The sequence below is a fragment of the Balearica regulorum genome, chromosome 9 (assembly GCF_011004875.1).
Source record: "Balearica regulorum gibbericeps isolate bBalReg1 chromosome 9, bBalReg1.pri, whole genome shotgun sequence".
Classification (NCBI taxonomy): Eukaryota; Metazoa; Chordata; class Aves; order Gruiformes; family Gruidae; genus Balearica; species Balearica regulorum.
Genome location: NC_046192.1, coordinates 9,560,520 through 9,581,446, shown reverse-complemented (window position 1 = coordinate 9,581,446; position 20,927 = coordinate 9,560,520). Strand labels below are relative to the sequence as shown.

The 20,927-nt window shown below is 45.2% G+C and overlaps 1 protein-coding gene across 1 annotated transcript in view; it reads left to right on the top strand.

The window, feature by feature from the left end:
- Positions 1-20,927, top strand: part of SERPINE2 (serpin family E member 2) — a 57,428-nt gene that overhangs the window by 7,322 nt on the left and 29,179 nt on the right. The gene's annotated exons all lie outside the window — the stretch shown is intronic.

Here is a 20,927-nt window from a genome sequence, read left to right as displayed (position 1 = left end):
CAGCACTGAGAGAACACAGCAGGCTATCAGAGAGGTCAGTTTGGCTGGTGTAGAAATTGTTCTTCAGATGCTGTGATTTTTCCATGAATTATTGACTGCATAACCACGCTGAGAAGTCAAGACTCCTTTGAGAAAGGTAAGAGCCAATGAGCCATTTGATGCCACATGTGATCAAGAGCACTTCATCCTAGCTTGAAGCACTTGGGCAAGCGAGTATCACTTTTCTTTGTCATGTCTGATGTGTGTTGAAAGTCAGAATTATGAAACAAACCTCCTTGCCTGCTGCTTTGTCTCATTACATTTCCATAGGCCAAATTTCAGAACAAGAAGCCCGACATCCAATAATGCAAGCATGGGCCCGCCTCGGCTGTGTGTTCCCTTGCCAAGGGGTGGTTAGAGGTCTCTTCCCGGCCCCTGGACACTCCTACGTGATGACCTTCAGCTCAGCTGGCCTGGGTCTGCCTGCTCTTTGTGTGCGCTCTTCCTGCCGTGGTGCTCACCTACACTGGTGCGTGGATTTGGCAAGTAAAGTTAGTGGCTGTATGTATACATTTTGCAATCCACTGATTAATGCATGGTCTTAATTAGAATACAGTTGTGAAGAATTGGCTCTGATGTTGTTTTTTGCAAAGTTGGATAGGCCCAATTTGATTTTTTGCTTTCTTTTAAATTTCCTGCTTTTCCCGTTGTGTGATGTTGCAGTCTTTTAACAGCTATTGGAGTCTCCATGTGACATGTGCTCCTTGTTGCTGTGCGTGTTGATTTTTTTGCTTTGCATTCAGAGTGTTATCAATATTGATTCTCAAGATGGTTCTTGTGTCATTTCTAGAGAGACATGCAAATTGAGCCACTTTCCATTTAATATTAACTGAAACTCCCTGGAACATTATTATCTGCATGGCAACCAGCAGCCCATCTGCGACTAACATCAGTATTACAAAGTGCAAGAGCCTGCTTTTTTACATGATAAATACGCATTGTGAACACCCTCACCAGATCTCAACGCGGGCTTGGTGGGGAAAGCCATCGTCTCCCTAACGCTAACAGCAGGTCCCATTATATTTCAGCTGTGAATAATGGACAGCAGTGATTCACTCTGCAGCTAGTCTCAGAAAAGTCCACTCCTTATTCTCTGAGATGAATAGGAGCGATGTTTTTATAGACAAGTGTTGTTGATGGTAAGTTCTTTCTAGGTCAGCTTAAACCAACACGTGTAACCCCTCCTGGCTGACTCCCAGCTTCATCCAAACTGGCAGATCCGCTAGTCAGTTCAAACGCAGGCGCTGGAGCGGTGCTTCGGAGGGGACACGCTGCACAAGCCGCATCGTCAGAGCTGGGAATTGGGTACAAAACTCCACCTAAGCCCAATATTGAATGAGGGCTGAGCTCTGCTCTTTAAGGGGAAAAGAGGAGTGCCAAGGGCTTGCCAGGGAGGAAGAAGCCTGTTCATCTGAGCGCTAGCCACAGAGAGGATCTTCACATCTTCTCATGGTCTTCTGCCTAGGGGTGACTTTGGTGCGGGCTCCCTGTTTGAGGTTGTGTTTTCCCTCAAGTTAACGGTGCTCTTCTGCTTACAAGAAATTTGCGCAGTATTAATTTTGCTGTGTCTTAATTATTCCTTCTCTGGTTTTCTACATATATGGCTGCTTTTATGCTTTAATGCAATATTTTCCATTAAGCAGCCCTACGCAGTACAACAAAAATAAACACTCTTAGAACAATGTGCGTAAGATTAAACTATTAAACTCGCTCAAAGTATACAGTTCATAAATTAAAAGTGCTTATGCTCATACTTTACTATTGATTGCTGAGTTTATAAAAATAGAAGAACTTGCCCTTAGGAAACAAAAATCATGGTTCCTTAAGCTTTTCTTTGTCAGGAAGCCAAAAAGACAACATTACATGGAAATGTCGCCATTTGTTCATGTCAAATGTAGTTTATTCAATTAGATATTTTATAACTCTACTGAGGTATACGAAGGAGGTTAATATTTTTTATTGTTTTGCTTCATGCTGTGCCTCTAATACACACAAAGATAACTTAGCCTAGTAAAATATACAGTGTAATTTGGTAATGTGTTTATTGGATTCCAGTAAAAGACTGAGAAATTACTCAAGATTTTCTCCTTCAATTGAAATTATTATTTATTTTTTTTTTCTCCATAATCTTGCAAGGTTTTTGTTTTTTGGAAATGCTTTAAAGAAGAAATTGCTAGAAACAGAATTGCTTTTTTTTTTTTTTTTCCCCAAAGAGTCAGGAAAGAAAGACTTTCTGGAGAAGACGGTCTTTAGTTACTCATACTTGTCTATGGTTCTGAAACATATCTGACATCTTGTAGAATGATAAATGCACAAAGAGCCTAAATTTACAGTAACTTGCCTTCTCAAATTGTCCTATGGAGGATTCAGATCAGATGTGATTTTATGGGTGTGGTTTTACGGTAGTTTACCAAAAAATATTCCTTTTTCTTTTGGAGTTAGTTTTCTGCCCGATTAGGGTCTGGAGCTCCACTCAGCTCCAGGGGTCAGATAAATGCCACCAGCGATGCAAGGCAGAGATGGGGACACACAGCCACTGCAAGGGAAGGGAGAGGACCAGAGTGACACTGACTTTAGGTTCACTTAACCCGTGATGGAACTGCAGCCTAAGCAGCTGGATAAAGCCATGGGCATGCTCATGAGTTTTACTGAACTGGGACAATGGCACCGTGCCCTGTGCAATGGCCTTGCTACAGATGTAAAGAAAAAGCAGAAGCAAGGCTGTTTAGATGACTTTGGGCTAAGAACCGTAGATGCTGTCCATGGTTACTTCCTACAAGTTCCTGGAAGCACTTTTGCTATGTGCATCTACAGGAGGTGACGTTTCTCACAAGTATCAGCACCCTCCCTGTAAAAATTGCAGAAGTTCACAAAAGGTGAAAGTTGAGAACTGCCACCCCCTTCCTCTTGTGTAATTTGATTAGCTCATCCTCTTAGGCAGCAGCAGTTGCCGTCCCCATGGTGTTGGGTTTAAGGCTTTTTCTGAAGTCTTGTGTTGTATTAGGAACTGCTACCATGTTTGAACTCGCTTGAGGACATGAAACCAACTACAGTTTGGCAAGCCACGTAGACTGGAGCTAATTTTTGTTGTCTGTTAATTTACCTGCCTGTGGTTTTTTGTGCTGCCCAGGATTTAATCACAGCTTGCTGATGAGATGCTAAACACGGTTGTCTGAAACTGTGCCAGCTGCTGACCGATGGGCAGCCGCAGTGTGTCATCCCGTCTGGTTACTCCTCCCTATGGTCAGGCACAGCTGTTATGCTGTAACATGGACAGACCCCAAGCCTAAGGCTCTTCTTGACTGCTGCGTCCCTGAGGACACGGAGGAAGCGCTGGAAGGGGTGTCACAGTGGGTGCAGCTCTGGGCTCCCACAGCTGGTCAGGAGCTAGTGGGGCTGATGTGCAGAAACCCCTCCATCCAGCCTCTGGGCTACACAAAGAGAGCAGAGGTGCTGGAGATGATGGTGTGCCACAGCGCACAGTTTGTGGAGTGGCCTTTGGGAGAGACGCTGCAACCTGTGATGACTAAGAGTTGCCTGGAAGCTAAATCCAGTGTAGCTAAGGGTGTAGGTTCATGAAATGCTAAAGCCAATTTAAATGCAAGCTGCTTCCAACAGAGATGGCCTCTCCACATCCTGCATCCCACATGCACATTCCTGCCCTCTCCCTTCTGTCACCTCTGGGTATCCTCGAGCCGCAGGCTGACTTGGATCACGTTGTTCATCCAGTACAAAGCAGCTGACGTTCTACACGTTGTAGGTTTGCTTTGTGTCAGGCCATAACTATGCATGTGACAATCTGACCTAGGAGGCCCCGTTGGGTAGGGCGGGGAGAAGTACTACTCTGTCTGGGAGCCTTTAGTTAGACTGGATTGAGTAAAAGGAAACTGGACTACAGGGAAACCAATTTGAATAATGGTCAAGGCTGAACTGGTTTCAGCAGCTCAGCAGACTGAAAACCAGAAAACCATTGGAACCTTCTCACAGCCACCTCATGTAGGAACCATAGAAATCCCAGAGCCTTGCACTCGTCTCCAGTGAGCAGGGCTGCAGACAGAGGAGCCTTCTTTTGGAAATGTCCCTTGGAAGAAATCGGCCAGCCAAAGGCGATTTCATGGGGCTTGCTGATGCATTTGTAGAGGTTAACAATCTGGAGGCCAGGAAGGAGCTCTGGTTTCTAGATAAATGCCCTCTCTCCCATTCGCTTTACTACTGGTCACAGCTGCTGGTTGCTCCTGTTTTGGGACAGGGATGTCGCACGGTTTGAACAGGGCTGGTGGCTGCACGGTGCTCGCCCAGCGCTGCAGGGGAACACAACCACGGCATCCTCTCCACTGACATCCAAAATAAACACCTTTTTGTGTTGTACTTCTTATGTTTGGATTTTAAACACAGCTTTTCCATTGCAGATATAAACACTTCCCAGGATTATCACCTCCGGTTTCTGCAGATGGACGTTTGTTTCGGGGAAACAAGTGGAAGAGCCGTGTACTGCCAGGGTAAGTTCCCAGCTTCTGGCGATCTGTCGCGTGGGGGCTTGCTTCCTGAGCATGAGATTGCATCTCTGCGTTAAGAAGCCTGTGGTGATTTCTTCTTCCAGTCTTGTTAGATCAGTGTCATTGCAGAGCAATAATAAAAGATGTTATAGGACTGCTGAGAGGAGCAGTAGCTCAGGGAGGTTTTGGGAGGTACGGGTGGGCGCCGAAAGTGAGGAATAAGGAGGGAAGTGGAAGGGATACCATTCCTGGAGTGTGAAGAATATTTGGCAGCTGTGGGAAGGATGGAGAAGACTTCTAGGTTTTAGCTGTAATGCAAAAAAAAAAAAAAAAAAAAAAAAAAAAAAAATCTCAGGAAGATCAGTACATAAAAGTGAGGATAAAGGCAGGAAAAAATATGGGAGCTCTCCTTCCAGCTTCTGCTTCTCTGTCCTGCTCCTTCTGTTCTCTCCATGCTTGGTGTTGGCGTATTTCTGCTCTACACCCTCGCCGGCAGTATTGCTGTGAATCCCACTCCTTGCGTGGCTCACCGAGTGGGTGCTGCCGGGGGTGTGTTGTGACGTGCGGGTAAAGGCTTTGCCTGGGGGGTGCTCACCTCAGGCAGGTGGACCCGGAGCCCCTGGCATTGCCAGGAGCAGCGTCCTGCCTACCAGCCCAGCACCAGGCACCCAAACCAAGGTGCATGCAGGATTTGTGAGGCTTGTGTGCAGCAGAAGCAGGGCTTCCCCGTGCCAGGATGTTGTGGGTGAAAGTCAGATGATGAAAAGGGATTTTGGGGTTCATCCGCTGTCCAGACAACGTGACTTCCCATTTAAGCTTGTGGGCTCTACAGCAGCTTCTCTGTCACGGCTCAGGGATGCACAGCCCGGTCAGCCTGCCCCTGCCCACGGCAGCACAGCTCTGTCCCAGGGAGAAACTACTGCGCTCGGCTGCAAATGAGGCAGTTTCCAGCCCCGCAGAGGGACAGCGAGCACAGAGCACGAGCCCTGGCAGACCTGAAGAGAGCTGCACAGGTACCGAGCAGCTCTGGACTCCAGACCCTGCAAAATTTACAGTCAAAGCCATTAGCACATCAAGTAATTAGGTAAAAATAAATTATTTTAGGTGTCCTGCTTTACACAGTATCATATTGCATGGACCATCACTGAAGTCTTTAATGAGTTCCTTCTACAGTAAATTCTGTTATTTTTTATTGTTATTTTTAATTCAGCACAGTTCCAGAAATGTCATCCTATTTCCCACTGTCACACAAAGTGCCTGAGGCCATGATTGAAAAATCTTATTAAAAGACTCATATTCTGTTTCTAATCTGATGTGTTTCTGTCTTTAGAGCGTCTGCTAGTTTCTTTTTGCCTGCGTGTCTTTTGTATTTTGATCTAACCTCTTCCTTCCCTCCCCCTGTTGCAGTACCTCTGTCTGCAGTGCTGGTTTCTACTTCACAAGTAGTTAATGCAAAAAAACTACGTTGCCCCGTATCTGGGCAGGTCAGCTTCAAGCACTCCTGAATCACAGCTTCAGCTGATGTTTATGGTGGCTAACAATGAAAAGATTTTTTACACTGAGGATAATGGTGTATTTTGCACTGTAAGATAAACCTTAGATGTAAAATCATTATTTATTTAATAGGAACATCAAAGAATACCACTGGAGAAGGCAACTTCAAAGTTTCCCAGAATAATCAGATTTCTGGTATTATGTGGGGTATTTTTTCCTCCTGACTCTATAATAATGAGAAATAAAAGTGTAGTTACCAGAAATCTTTGAAAGCATTACTAGATTGAGCTTAAAAAAAAAAAAAAAGTATTTCCTTAGAAGCTAGAAATCCAGTAAGCAACAGGACCACAGGGCTAATGAGCGAAAGAGAAGTCTGACTTGGAGCAGACTGCGGCACTTCCGAAACCCGCTCCTGACCTCAACAAAGATTTTATTTTGGGGAGAAGTAGTATTGGGAAAGCTCATTACTCAATTTCCTACAGGACTTGCCTTAATTAAATGCGTATTTAAATAAGCAGGAGCTCAGTAGTGAAAGTATCCTATAGCATCATTGTGCATTGTGCTCCAGCGGTACAGAAGCACCACTGAGGGCGGCCCCGTCCCCAAGCACTGCGTATTTGAGGTAGAGAGTGCCACAGAAAAGACATCCTTTGTGGCTCTCCCGTTACAGATTTGTCTGAACGACTTTCTAAAGCTTCTGATGACTGACTGCGAAACAAGGCCCCAGTTGATTAAGGAACCAAGTGGCTTGGCAGAAGAATGGGTTCCTTCAGTTTAAATTCAGGCTAGTTTCCGTTTTCTTAGTCCTTTCCATGGCTCGCATAGAAATCCCTCATGATTTTTTAACCCTTTGCTCTGCTTGGCTGAGCCCTGGGAAGATGCGGGCTGTGTGGGTCACCGTGAGCTTTCTTTGTCAGCAGCACCTTGCCGCCAGACCGACCCCGCAGCCCCAGTGCGGCAGGAGGAGGCTAGCCAGACAGGGCTTGTGGGAGAGGTGGGTCCGCTCTCCTGACAGGCAGAAAGGAGGAACCGAGGGGGAAAAGGAGGCATCTGGCAGGTGAGGCATGCATCTTCCAGGGAGGAGATTAAGTTCCAGGTGACGCAGTCCACAGCTGGGAGGGAAGCGCATGGTCTCTGTCAGCCCCAAGCCTACGTGCAGCTTGCTGGCCCCATCTGATCTGCCCGTGTCTGATGAAATCATAGACTCATAGACTATCCTGAGTTGGAAGGGACCCATAAGGATCATCGAGTCCAACTCCTGGCTCCACACAGGACCAGCCGAATCAGAGCGTTATCCAGACGCTTCTTGAACTCAGTCAAGCTGGGTGCTGTGACCACTTCCCTGGGGAGCCTGTTCCAGTGCCCAACCACCCTCTCAGTGAAGAACCTTTTCCTGATATTCAACCTAAACCTTGGCCATTGCAGCTTCATTCCATTCCCTCGGGTTCTGTCACTGGTCACCAGAGGGAGGAGATCAGCTCCTGCCCCTTCACTCCCCCTCGTGAGGAAGCTGTAGGCCGTGATGAGGTCTCCCCTCAGTCTCCTCTTCTCTAGGCTGAACAAACCAAGGGACTTCAGCCTCTCCTCATACGTCTTCCCCTCTAGACCCTTCACCATCTTTGTTGCCCTCCTTTGGACACTCTCCAATGGTTTTATGTCCTTTTTGTACTGTGGTGCCCAAAACTGCATGCAGTACTCAAGGTGAGGCCGCACCAGCGCAGTGTAGAGTGGGACAATCACTTCCCTAGACCGGCTAGCAGTGCCGTGCTTGATGCACCCCAGGACACAGTTGGCCTTCCTGGCAACCTGGGCACACTGTTGACTCATGTTCAACTTGCTGTTGACCAAGACCCCCAAGTCCCTTTCAGCATGGCTGGTCTCTAGCGTCTCATCGGCCAGCCTGTATGCACAGCCAGGGTTGCACCTTCCCAGGTGCAGAATCTGGCACTTGCCCTTGTTAAACCTCACGCGGTTGGTGATTGCCCAGTTCTCCAATCTGTCCAGATCTCTCTGCAAGGCCTCTCCACCCTCAACGGAATCAACAGCTCCTCCCAATTTGGTGTCATCTGCAAACTTGCTCACGACACCTTCTAGTCCTACATCCAAGTTGTTTATGAAAACATTAAAAAGAACTGGCCCTAAAATGGAGCCCTGGGAAACCCCACTAGTGACTGGCTGCCAGCCGGGGTGGAGAGTCCCCTGTCGTGTGTGACATTTGGCAAGCAGGCATTTGAGTTTGACATTAATGTACTCAGCTATTGCTCCACCCCAGGCACGGCTGTGGCCACAGAACTGTCACGTTTTGACAACAGCTGTGAAAGGTTTCTTCATCCCGAAAGAACAGGGTTAATTTCCTATTCCCACAATAGGCACATTGTTTGCATGCGTGTGCGTTGAGAAGGAAGAACGGTTTCTAAGTGGGTAGGGCAACCATCAAGGTCTGTTTGGACCTGGCTTCTTGTTGCACAGCTCTCAAGGGTCTGCTCCATGGCCTCCAGCAAATCACTGCACCTTCACATGGCTCATATTAGCTATTGTGAAACAGAAATAAAGGTGCTGACCCTTGGTAAGGTTCATACAGTGACTTCCATTAGCAGAGGGTATGGGAAGTTATACCAGTATTGTTGTTACGGCACACATAAGGAGAACAATAGACAGAATTGGAACAAAATCAGACAAAGTGGAGGGGGAAAAGGATGGAGCTTAGGCTGGAAAATAATATTTTATAGCAGTGACAGCAGGCAGGAAAAATAGTTAGGTGAGAGCCCAGACCCCACCCTGCCAGGGGTGACCAGTGCCGTCACCAAGCTGACGGGGGCTGTGTGCAGTGTAGGAATCCTTCAGGGTGGGCTGGGGAGGGATCATCAAGTTTTGACATTTGGAGATATTGCTGACTTGGGCTGGTCAGGAGAGCCGTGCCTTATCTGACGTGGCAGGAGACAATTTATTCTTCCATAGCTCACCCAGAATTGTTCCCTCTGACACCATTAACCAGCGCGTCCCTTCTTGCGGGTAGGGGGTGTGCGGTGATATGCTTTCTTGGCTCAAGCAAGATGTACTTTTGTCCATTTTCCTCACAAGAGCAAAAATGGCAAGTTAGTTGAAACAAAACCTTTCACTTGGCTGTTTAGAAAGGAGGGAGAAGCACTCAAAGCGCATGGCGGCTGTTGCAGTTGCTCCCTTCACCCCTTAGTTTAAAGGCTGGACTATTTACCCAGGAGATGAGGGATGTGGCCCTGACTCTCTCCTCCACCTGGCAGAGGTCTCCTGGCAGCAGCACCACCACCGCAGTGCTGCTTGAGTCCTCCCGCACTGCTCCCCTAAGCCTGAGCCAAAGCAGTGAGTACCCAGGGACACTGCCCGTGGGGAACATCCAGCCGCAGGGGCGGTGCGTCACACCGTCCCAAAGACAAGTTCAGGGTTTCACCCCGGTGGAGCCGTGCCGCAGGGACAGACTGAAGAAGGCTCACCCAAAAGTGCCAAAGGGGTAAACCGAGCCTGAAAGAGGGTGGGGAATGGAGGCAATGATTTCAGCTGAGCAGCACTAGGAGCTAGGGCAATACTCTGAGGGGGGCCTGATGAGATTACTCCTCATGGGACCAAGAATTTTAAGGCATGCAAAGTAGTTACAGCATTTATGAGTGTGATACCTGGGAGAGAAGGCAAGGGATGGCTCACAGATTTTTCGTAACATATGGTGAATTAAGAAAGAAGGTTGCCTAAACTACAAAAACAAAGATGATACTCAGTGAGCTGTATATGATTGATCTAAAAATAGTTCTGAAGTTCAGAAATAGTTCTGAACTTGCAGATTTTGACAAGTTGCATAAGCTATTTTCAGAAGGCAAAAGAATATAATGGTATAACTGAAATGGAAAAATATAGGGGTCCTGACGTCTCAAATGTTCTCTATGTACTTGCAGATTGCATGAAAAGTATAGTGGACAAAAAGAGAATATACCTCTTGGCCTAGTAATAAACAAAATAAACTTTTGTTCCTGTATAAAGTCTGATTCCAGAAACATATGCAATACTATAATAGTACTTTAAAGTAGTATCAAATGCAAATGTATATTTTCCTTTTTCCTAAATACCACATTTTTTAATAAGTCTGTGGTTCAAGTGGTCCAAAGGATGTGACTGAAAGCTTTTCAGCGATAAACATCCATGGGTGTGTTCCACCCCAGGACAGTGATGGATCTGCTGCAGAGAGTCCTTCCTGCACAGAAAGGGGCTCCTTCTGATGGGATGTGCAAAACAGCAGAAATGCAAAGCTGCAAAGAATATCGATCTATAGGTGGCAAAGATACTGTCAGTTTAATTTTAAAATCAATACGGGCACTTGTAGTGATTCCTAATTGCACAAAGCAAGACTCTTACATCCTTTGGCACTTGGGCTGGTGAAGTCAGGACAGAGAACTTAAGTGGGGGATTAGTACAGCTCTAACCATGCCAAAGGACAGGGGAGAAGGGCCAGAGTTTTGCAGGATAGTTCTCCACAGAAGGATTTTTACTGGGTCAGGAGGAGTAAAAAAGAGGCTTATGCTCAATACAGTACAGTATTTTAGGGAGAATAATACCAATAATGATAGCACATAGAGCAGTCATTGTAAGGACAAATTTTTGTGGACCAACTCTAAGGAACAGGGGCTGGACCAAAAAAGCCCTGCAATAACATGGATGATAAATATAGTACCTTCTTGAACCTAGAAAGCAAAATAGAAAGGCTGGAAAGAGTGGTATTCTGTATGAGATTTGTGGTATTTTTGTGGAGAACTGACTAACAAGCACATGATGTGAAGCTTGGAAGAGTGGGGGAAAATGCTGGGACAGAAACCTGAGCTTTCAGAGAAATTAAACTCACTGACATTAAACCAACCTCAGTTCACACGTTTGTAGGAGAAAGACTCAAATGCCAGATTTCTAATGAAAAGTTAGCCATGATCAAGCCATGAATAGCAAAGAGGCATGGTAAAAGTTTTTTAAAAATGGCAACATATTGAGGAAAATCTATATGGAATATGTTGGCTCCAACTGCAATATTGAGACAGCTGTTGAATTGCAGCCCGAAAAAGCGTAAAATATTGAGAACTGGTAACACAAGCTCCAATTCTGAAATACTTGTGTGACAAGCAGAAGAGAAACTTGTTAGGCAGCTGAAAATGTCACAGAACTAATTGCTTCATTTTGCTAGCTACCTTCTGTTACACGCACATCAAAAACCACTCAGTAAGACAAGGAATGTTCGACTTTTGAAGAGCAGTAGTAGACTCTGTGGCATCTGAGCACCTCCATGCTCCAAGCTTCTACTGCCTGGCACCGCAGTAAAGAAATGCCACTATTCCCCTTTTACAGACAGACAGGTAGGGTAAAAACCAAATGATTTTCTAAAGGTTGCACTGAGAGTTTGTCGGCAGGTCAGGGACTGAACCCAAGTTCCCAAAGAACTAGCTAAATCTTTAGCCATTGGAATATATTTTTTTTTCTGAAGTGTGAAATGGGTCATTGTTAATAATCCAGAATTGTTATTCTTTTCTCCTTTGACAGATTTAAGGGCTTTCATGTGCCACCTCCTTGTTCTCTCGTGTGTTTATATGGAGCATGCACTGCATATTTGGTTGAAAGCCAAGTGTGCCTCAGTTCCTCATCTGCTCTTTTTATGTTGCAACTTATCTCCTATCCCACCTCTGCATTGTCTTTTATAAGTGTATCTCTAATCTCAAGCAGCGTTTAGCAAACCGAGATACCAATGTCACAAGGGGTGACTGCGACAGTAGCCCTCCGAACAGTCTCCGCTAGTGCATCTATGGAAAACTTGAGCCGCCTTAGGAACAGATCACTAGGTGTTTGAGATTATTTTCAAGAACCTTTGCTAAGTGTTCACCAGGAATAGGGAGACAGCTGTTAACACTCCAGAAATACCAAGTGAAGGTTTGAATGCCAATCCAGAAAAGGAGTTGAAAATAGTAGATGATTTATCAAGGGCATATTGGAGAAGTGTGAATAGAGATGGTGCTGTCATGATGTATCTTACAGTGCCCGATATTGGACTGACTGCTTAGAGATTTCCAGTTAAGACACGGCAAAATTTATGATAATTGCCAGCATTGAGGGAGTCTGTGTTAAATGGGTACTAAAAGGCAAAATGTGAAGAGCCTAAAGACAAAGGCATTTGTTGAGGACAATGGAATTTGGGTGGGTGGGGTTTTGGGGGGATTTTTTTTAAAAGTTCTGACAGAGATTATTATAAAGAGGTAAGAGGAAAATGGCATTTTATCACTATGGCAGTTCTCCCCCTCCCTAGCTCCAGAAATCGAGGGATGGAGAGAGGACGGAGGTCTGGGGAAGGAGCGCCGAGTGCTGCATTGCAGTGCGGGTGCTGGGGACTGAAGGATGAGCATCTGCTGCTTTTGTTTCCCCCTCTTCATCACTGCTGGTTTGATAGGCAGCTGAGAAGTAGCCAGTCATACAAAGGAAGTAACTTAATCCAAATAATAGGCATTGGTAATAAAATATAACAGGGGGTTGTACAAAAGAAGAAATGTTTTAACCCAAGGTGTGATCACACCTGAGGTGTGACTTGCTGAATGCAGAGTGTTTAGGGAAGATGGATGCAAAAATGAAGGAGCTGCTGGCACTGCTTGAGTGATACGTGAGCTTGGTTTTGTCTACGTTACTTGGAACTGGTTTTTAGCTTCTGCTGCTCTATGATCTGCACTGTTTTGACAGTAACTTAATAAAAGTAGGAGCCAACTGCTCTGAGGAATCTGCGTGTCTAACCTGGGTGTTCAGTCCAAGTCCAGCCTGGTGTCTAGCTGGCCACGTGCGTGCACAGATGCCACTTTTGTGCACACAGTTGCTATGCTAGTGCCAAGAGATGTGGCATGCACAATTTGTGCAGGCACATATGCAAACAGATAACTTGAAAATCTAGTCTTGAAAGTATTATGGTTATTGCCAGAGATGTAATTCACCTTGGCTCTGTTTAGTAATAGCATTTCAGAATGAGTCAATCCTAATGATTACAAAAAGAGACCTGCAATAGTTTGTCCTCACCTGTTCCATTCATTTTGAATACAGTGTATGGATACTAAGCTCCGATTCTGTGCCTTTGATCCTCAGGTAACTATTTATTTCTATGCAAACTGGACTCTAAATGCTGCTGAACTGGAATCCAGTCATCCTGGGTTGCTCTGCTGGTGTGAACAAAGCACTTCTGAAAGGTGAGGGAGCTCCGAGGTGTTTGGTGGCTGCCTGATGCTGGCTCTACATGTGTGTGAAAGGCTGGGGTCAGACTCGGAGTATTTCACTGAAACACTCAGGCTTACTAAAAATGTCTTTGTTTCGCCTCTGAAAGGAAATCATATCCAGTAGGCAGTTCTCTGCTCCTGATGACAGTGAACACTCAGTACAAATGATGTAATATTAGATTGCTCAACACTCGACATGAAAAAAAGCCTATAAAAATTGGGTATATATGAAGATTTATTGAGATAAACTGTGGCAAGCTACCAGGAATTCATCTGTGAGAGAAATAACCACCCTAAGCAAGCAGAGCCCAGAGCACCTCTGAGGACTGGGCTGGCCAGAAGTGAGAGTGAGAAATGGCTTCTCTGGAAGCAAAGGGAATTTGAAGTGCTCTTGGAAGAAATGGATGGATATGAGAGGCTGGTGCTTTCAGCTGTCTCAAAGCTACTTTGAGATTAATTCCTGGCCTTTCTCTTACAAGTTACTAAACCCAATGGTTTGATATATGCCATTTACTCAACACAAATGATTGTTCAGCCTGAACAAATACCAGTAACAGAGGGTAGGCATAAAGGCACTGGGTGAGATCGCTACCTTTGGACTAGAGTATGAACCAAGTGGGACATTCCTAAGAAAAGTTGAAGTTGCTTTATGCAGCTCATTGCTGTCTGGACTACATTCCTGGACCTTCCTCATAACAGGCGAATTGCCAAAAATTCCTCCCCCTGATACCACAGGGCGCGAGAACCGATAACATAACACCCGTGCTAATGCGTACGCCTCCTGTTGCTTCACTCGCCTTTTGCCCCTTCCCTCCCAGGGCTTAATTAGAAGAATCCTCCATGGGGGGGACTTAACTGCAGTCACTTGTAAGCTGGGTGGATGTTTTACGTGGTCCTCCATGGCTTCTGAACTGCACAGTACAGCAAATGAATTATGGATATTGGCTGCTTCATGGCATTGGGACTAGAGGGAGGCACATCCACATTTTGCTACAGAAGTACAGCTCTTGGTGTCAACTGTCCAAGAACTCGTGAAGTCAGAAACCCTAATCCATGTATTTATGATCTTTGAGTTCACTAACTCTGGAGATAAGCTGAAACGAGCCAGCATTTCTGCGGTGATAGTTTCTCCTTGAGCACTGACAGTTTTCCTGAGTGCTGAGTCATCTCAAGGGAAGGCACTGGGGCTACAGCATCAATCATTTCTGAAGTGCTGTCAAGCCCGATGGGGCAGAGCAAGCCTGAGCTGGGGACGCTGCTTCCAGTGTGCAAGCTTTCTGACTTAAAAGTTTATTCACTGGGGCCAAACGGAGCAACTGGAAAACAAAGCAGCAAAAACCTAGGTGACAAAAATGGATGCAGGCAAGCTAGGACTAGAACAAAACAAAAGTTGCAAATAAAATACAGATAACGTCAGACCGGCTTAAAAAAAAAAAAAAAAAAAAGACATTCGTGCAGCCAGGGGAAGTCTATGCAGTGATGGGCACAGAGCGGGCTTGGACATTGATTTATGTCCCCTCTTGCGCCACTGAAACATGGTGGGAAGGCAGAGCTGTCTGCCCAGCACAAAAAAAAAAGAAAAAGTCATGTTTGTTTTCCCTTTAGAAGGAGGTGATGTGAGACAACCTTGGGTTCATTGTGTCCTGGCTTGGTTAAGGAGTAGCTTTGATCTCTGGTCTGGTGGGCTGTGTGTGTTTGAGGTGAAAAGGTGCTGACCCAAGGAAGACCCTGAGAGAGAGAGACTTTGGTACAGAGCTGAGGTTTTCTTAGGCTAGCCCATGAGCCCACCAGCTTACATGTGGTTTCAAAATGCAGACAGTGGACACAGCTCAGAGGGAAACATCCCCAAGCACTGTTATGATAGCTGTGGAAATGGAGTCACTGTCTGCAGAGCCACAGCAAGGCAGATCGCTGCCGCAACATCCTCTGTTCAGGAAGGGGCACCCATGGTGCTCAGGCACCAGCCAGAGGTCCAGACCTGGGAGGGAAATGTGCTCCACGGGAGCTGTTCAGACACACAAGATGACTTCAGTGTACTTAATTCCTTCTAGAGGGAGCCATCGGCTGGTGTAACTGTCTAGCCTCCTAACTTCTGGCACGGTGAAAGGTTCCCAGCTTGGGACAGTCTGAACTTCTTCCTTAGCTTTCCTGGCGATGCTAGGATTCACGGATGGATCCATCTGCTGAAGCCTCAGAAAGAGATGGAGCTCGTGCTGGTGCAGCAGGGACAGGGACTGGCAGAGGCAGGCCTGCACGTGGCAGGGGCTGGCCTTGGCCATCCGGCCAGTGCTTGGCCCAGCACTGCCACCAAAAGGGACAGAAATAAATGGAGTGGATGGGAAGTTGTGGTGGAGGCTAACCACAGGGCAAGAGCATGGGCTACATCTGTCCGCAACACCCACATCCCATGGGAACGGCCCTGCTGACGCCTGGGAAGCGGTTCGGCGTCCTGTCTGTCCCCCTTCCCTGGGTTTCTCCTTGTTCCATCGCTCCCTGTGAGAACTGACCTCAGCAGATGTAGCGTATTTGAGCTTCAGTCAGGGCATATTTAAGTTTGGCTACAGTAGTATCTGAAACATTCTTCTCAAAAAGGTTTTGACCATATTTTCACCCTCTCCTTAATCTACAAACTTGTGTTTTTACTTACTAGCAGCAGTGCTGCATGAAAGTGCCCTGCAGACCGGAGGGCAGAGGCACTGCATGGGGATGTACGCACCATGCTCGCCAGAGGCAAGGCTTCTGTCCCTTCCCTTGCTCTCGCCATTACTCACGTGCAGCCCAAGCTTTCAGCCAAAAAAAACCCCAAACAACAAAAAAAAACCCCTCACTTAGGACACCGGCTGCAGTTGCATAAGAATGAATTGGGGGCAGACACGGTTTTGCTCCTCGGCAGCCGATGCCTTCTTGCCTGCTCCCCCCAGAGCAACGTGCCGACCAGGCATGGGATTCTGGGCTCATTTAACCCCAGGCCAGCTAGTGCCTGTCCCCTTGTCACAGACCACTTGGTCTTCTAGAGCTTCCTGGGACACCTCTGAGTGAATAAGGACAGAGGTGTTTCTGCCCAAAAGACTACCTAGCTGTGTGTACTAAAAGGCAATTCCATGCCTTTAGTGATTAAAGGTATTTGTCCTGTTATCAGTAGCTGTAAAAATTGTTTCCTGAACCTTACTGGCTTTCTCCTTTTTTCTTTTTTTTTTTTTTTTAAATTAACAGAGCACCTGCCTCCTATAGTGCTACTGGGTTTTGCCTTTTAATCAAAACCACAACTTTTTAATGTCATACATGCTTTTATATATATTCATCATCCCCTGAAAATATATGAAGCATTTCCTATAGACGTGGGTAGCTGACCTTTTAGTCTTAATGCACGCTAACAACAAAATCTAAAAGAATTAGATTTGTTTGTCCTCATCTTTTTTTTTTTTTTTTGTTACATACTGTCAGCCAGTCCTCCAAAGCAGACTGCTCTTGTACCGCAGAAAATTGAGACATTAATTCACAAATTAGCCTGGCATTATTACAACCAAACCCCACCCCTTTCTGAAGGAATGGGTTTGACCTGGGAACCATTCCGTCTACTTCCGCCTTCAGAAACTGAAACCTCAAACACATCAGAAACTATGACTTAAGAAATTGTTAGCCTGCTCTCCAGCTCTGAGAAGGGGACAGGGGAAGGGACCTTTCCCATCATCTCTCAGATTATCGTGATATGCCTTAATTCTTAACGCTTTGAACCAGTTAATCCTGTCTTTATTGTTGTTGCAGCACAAACTGACTCAAGGGGATGTCTGGACTAAACTGTAGGCAAGAGAAGTTAAACCAAAACTCTCCTACCAAGCAGAGGGGACATCCCAGTCCTGGAAGAAGCTGGTGCTGGAATGCAGAAGGGGGTGGGCAAACCCAAGACACTGAGACATCAAACACACCAAACGGAGGTGGTGAGTGGAGAAATAAATAGGGAAAATAGAAAAGGGATCAAATGTGTTTCTGAAGAACGTTTATCAAAATGATGATAGGTGTGATGATATATATATATCTCTCTGAGTGTTTAATGGCTAAGTGCTAGAGACGTAGAAATGTTGTGAAAAGCATGACAGAAGCAACAGAAGCTGAAGATCATTAGCGTGATCAGAGTTTAAGTGCGGGCAGGAAAATAAAGAGACCAGGAGGAAAGTATGAAATATTTTGCTAAGAAATAACAGAGTTTTCAAAGCAAGACCTGAAGCATGTTAATTAGTTGAAAGGCAAGAAACCTTTACTTTTAGCCAAAGACTGCCTGATCTGCCATCTTCTACGTCATTTTGGCAAAATGAGCAAAGTGAATATTACTCCAGCTTGCCAATTCAGAAGTTAGCCTTTGTTTTGAGAAAAGGCAAGCAAACTTGAGGTGGTGAGGTTTAGCTATGGTGTCAGGTCCAGCTGAGGTGAGGCGAGGGAAGTACGTTCCAGCAGAAAACTGGAAGGCTCGCTCTTTGGGGCTAGCTGTTGTGCTTTACAAAGGAGAAGCCAGGTTAGGGCAGGGAGGCAGGAGCAAGGTACGTTGGCATTGTACCTTGGCTGCCTGCTGCTGGGTTTCCTTCCTGCCTCAATGGCAAGCGATTACTGGCTGCAGCTGCTAATTATTTCAGAGAGTGGTTTGAACCTTTGAGGAATCAAAGCCGTAGTATTTCTCCTCTGGACTCTTAACTTTGTACTTTAGATGTTTACTACTGGCTGAGCAGGCCGATAGCATGCTCTCTTGGACAGGCTTAGCAGCAGCCTGTTTCATTCAAGCAGACTGAAATCAAAACCCTGAACCTTGTCCATCTCTACAGACTTCTGAAAGAGAATAGTCACCTAAATTGATTTAATAGTCTTGGGCTGAATATAGAATTTCTCTTTAGACCTTATCCTCAGAGGATACAAATTACTTGTTAGCCCCCAAAGTCATTTAAATGGAGGGGGGGGAACCAACAACAAAAGCCCAAGACAAAAATCTAGAGTCTTAATCTGTAAATCTCTGGGGAGAATATTAGCTTTTTATTGTTTCCCTACGAGTAAAATGCAGGAAATAGTCCAAACTGCCCCACCTTTATAACTTCCCATTATTTATCACAAGAAATATCCTTTCTAGGCTCTTTGGTTTATTCCTGTAAATAAATTATGCAAACTTATATCCCAGAATTCAGTGTATGGAAAAGCACAGATCAAACCTCTGTTCAACCAAATGCAAGATGCCTCCATGTGCTGTAATTCAGACGGTGAGCTGACCCCTCTTGGAGAAAGCAATGCACTCTATTGTGAGCTGAGAGTATGAAAACACCCAGGTAGTCTCAGAAAAATGGCTAATCAGAAAGCATTCACTGGGGCTGGCAGGAAAGCAGATTTTACAAGTGCTTGTTTTATAAATATTTATTTTTAAAATTGAATTTTTTGAATTTGCAGATAAAAGAAGCCCTAAATCAGCAAATAGAAACTTCAAGTTTGAAAATCTTGTGTGTTAAATTTTTATTTTTTTTAATATTCCCTATAAAGTCTTTTCTTCTTTTGCAGTTCGAAAGAACCAAAGAAACTAAAATCTAAAAAAAAAACTGGCTTGGGCAGAATGCAGAGCCAAGGCCAGGTTTCCAGAAGAATGTGTCAGTAAGAAAGAAACCTATAGCTAATAACCAACATGCCTTGAGTTGTTATCATTAAGATATCTTGAATAAACTCTGTATTGTATATTTCCTGAAAAGCATGACCAAAAACTCATTGAGACCATAGATCTCCCAGTAACTTATGGCTAAAAGCCCAACTAATGTTTTATACCTCTTTTTGGTTCGTATCCAAAAGGATTTGTTTGGTTGGTTTTATTCATTCCTTACTCCTGAAAAAAAACCAAAACAACAAAAACCAGTGAACTTAATGGGGTTTGGAATACAGAATTCATTTTTCATTTGTTAGAGAGCACTTCCTCCAGACTGTAGAGAAATTGTTTCCCAACATAGAAAAATCTGTACTGATGTGGCTCAGATTTAAAATTTAGTAATGTATTTCCTCTACTGGGGACATTCTGAATTTCTTTAGGGCAGTGAGTCATTCTGGTGGTGGCACCAAACTGAATTCATTTATGTTGAATAGCAAAACAACAACAAAAACTTTCCCAAATTTGAAAATATCACTGAAAAAGAATAAAAGCACAATTGTCTTCAGCCATTATGGCTGCCCTAATTTGAATCACATGGGAAAATGCTTTGTTAATGGCTTTCTTCTTTTACTCTTCATGGGCAACAAACCAAACCAAACCAAACCCCTTTCTTTGTTCTTTTTTCCTTTATGCATTGCTTTTCCATCTGGTTTTAGAAGCTGGTCCTGTGGGTTAGCAATTATGTTGAAATACTAGAGGTCTGGGGTCATTTCCACAGACTTCCTGAATAACCATGGACTGACCACTTTACCTCCACTACTCTTCTGTAAAATGGGAGTAATTCCACTCCTCCTGAAGCTGATGCTAGAAAATCTATGTATTGCTGCAAGGTGCCCAACCGTATCACTGGAACGTTCAAGGCATATATATTTTGTGTTTTTCCTTACAAGTGTGTACTGTGTAGAGTTTAAGCTAATAAGTCCCGACGATGATTCATGATGATACGATGATTCATAAGAGGAACAAATTTGAATAGATTTAAATATGTACATGTAAAAGAAATATGTGCGGCCTCCCAGCACTCTTTGAAATATAAATGTGAGAATTCCTTTAGGTATAATGCTGGAAGCCTTCACGTCAGCCCATATTGGCAGGTGCCAGGCAGAAGAAGCCAGCCAGAAGGACTGATTTATTGGCTTTCTGCTGGCAGACCCCAAAGGGTGCAGCCCCACATTACTCCAAACCGCAGGGCGGTTGGTGGGATGCGCTCCCCTAATGCCACTTTCTGCTTTTAAGCCCAAGTAGAAAGCTTATTCCTGTGTGTTCTGGACCTGTGCTCTTGTTTCTTTCCTGTCTGCTTTTCTACACTAGCTTCTCTGAGTTTAATTTTAATTTTATTCTCCATTTTATTCCCCTCCTTAGAGTATTATTTACAGCTGAAAAGGAAAATGTTATAGGCTGAGCAGATAGGACACTACATATAGCAAGAGCAGGGCAGTTCCCCACTCTAATCATCTCCTTCTGCTTTTATGTAGGTAGTAAATGATGGGCCACAGAGGGAATTGCCATTTGTCTCTAGGAAATGCATGTCAAAGGGGTTTCAGCGCTGCATCCTGCCTACACCAAGGGAAGGTGATTTAGGCTTGACACGCAGTACTGTGTTCTCCTAGCGCTGAGCAGTTGCAGATGAGATCTTTCGTCCTTCGGCTGAGTGCCAAGAGCCCATGTTTTAGAATAGGGTATTTACAATAGCAAATGGTAGCATTCCCAGCTTGGAGTAACAGGAAAATTTCAGACAAAACCAAAAAGTGGCGTTCATTCACATCGTCCCTCTCTGCTGACCCCGTTGCCGACATACGCCTCTCTCAGCCTTGGGAACCGGGCCATGCCTTGGCCGGTGGCTCAGCTCTGCCACACCGGGGCCGGGGCCAGGCTCGAGGCTGCCATTTGCTTTGTTTGTGCTTCGGGCTCGTTCCTCTGACTTGCCTCCCCTGAGCCAGCTGACTTGCTTTTTTCCCTCTGCCAAGTCTGCTTTGCTGC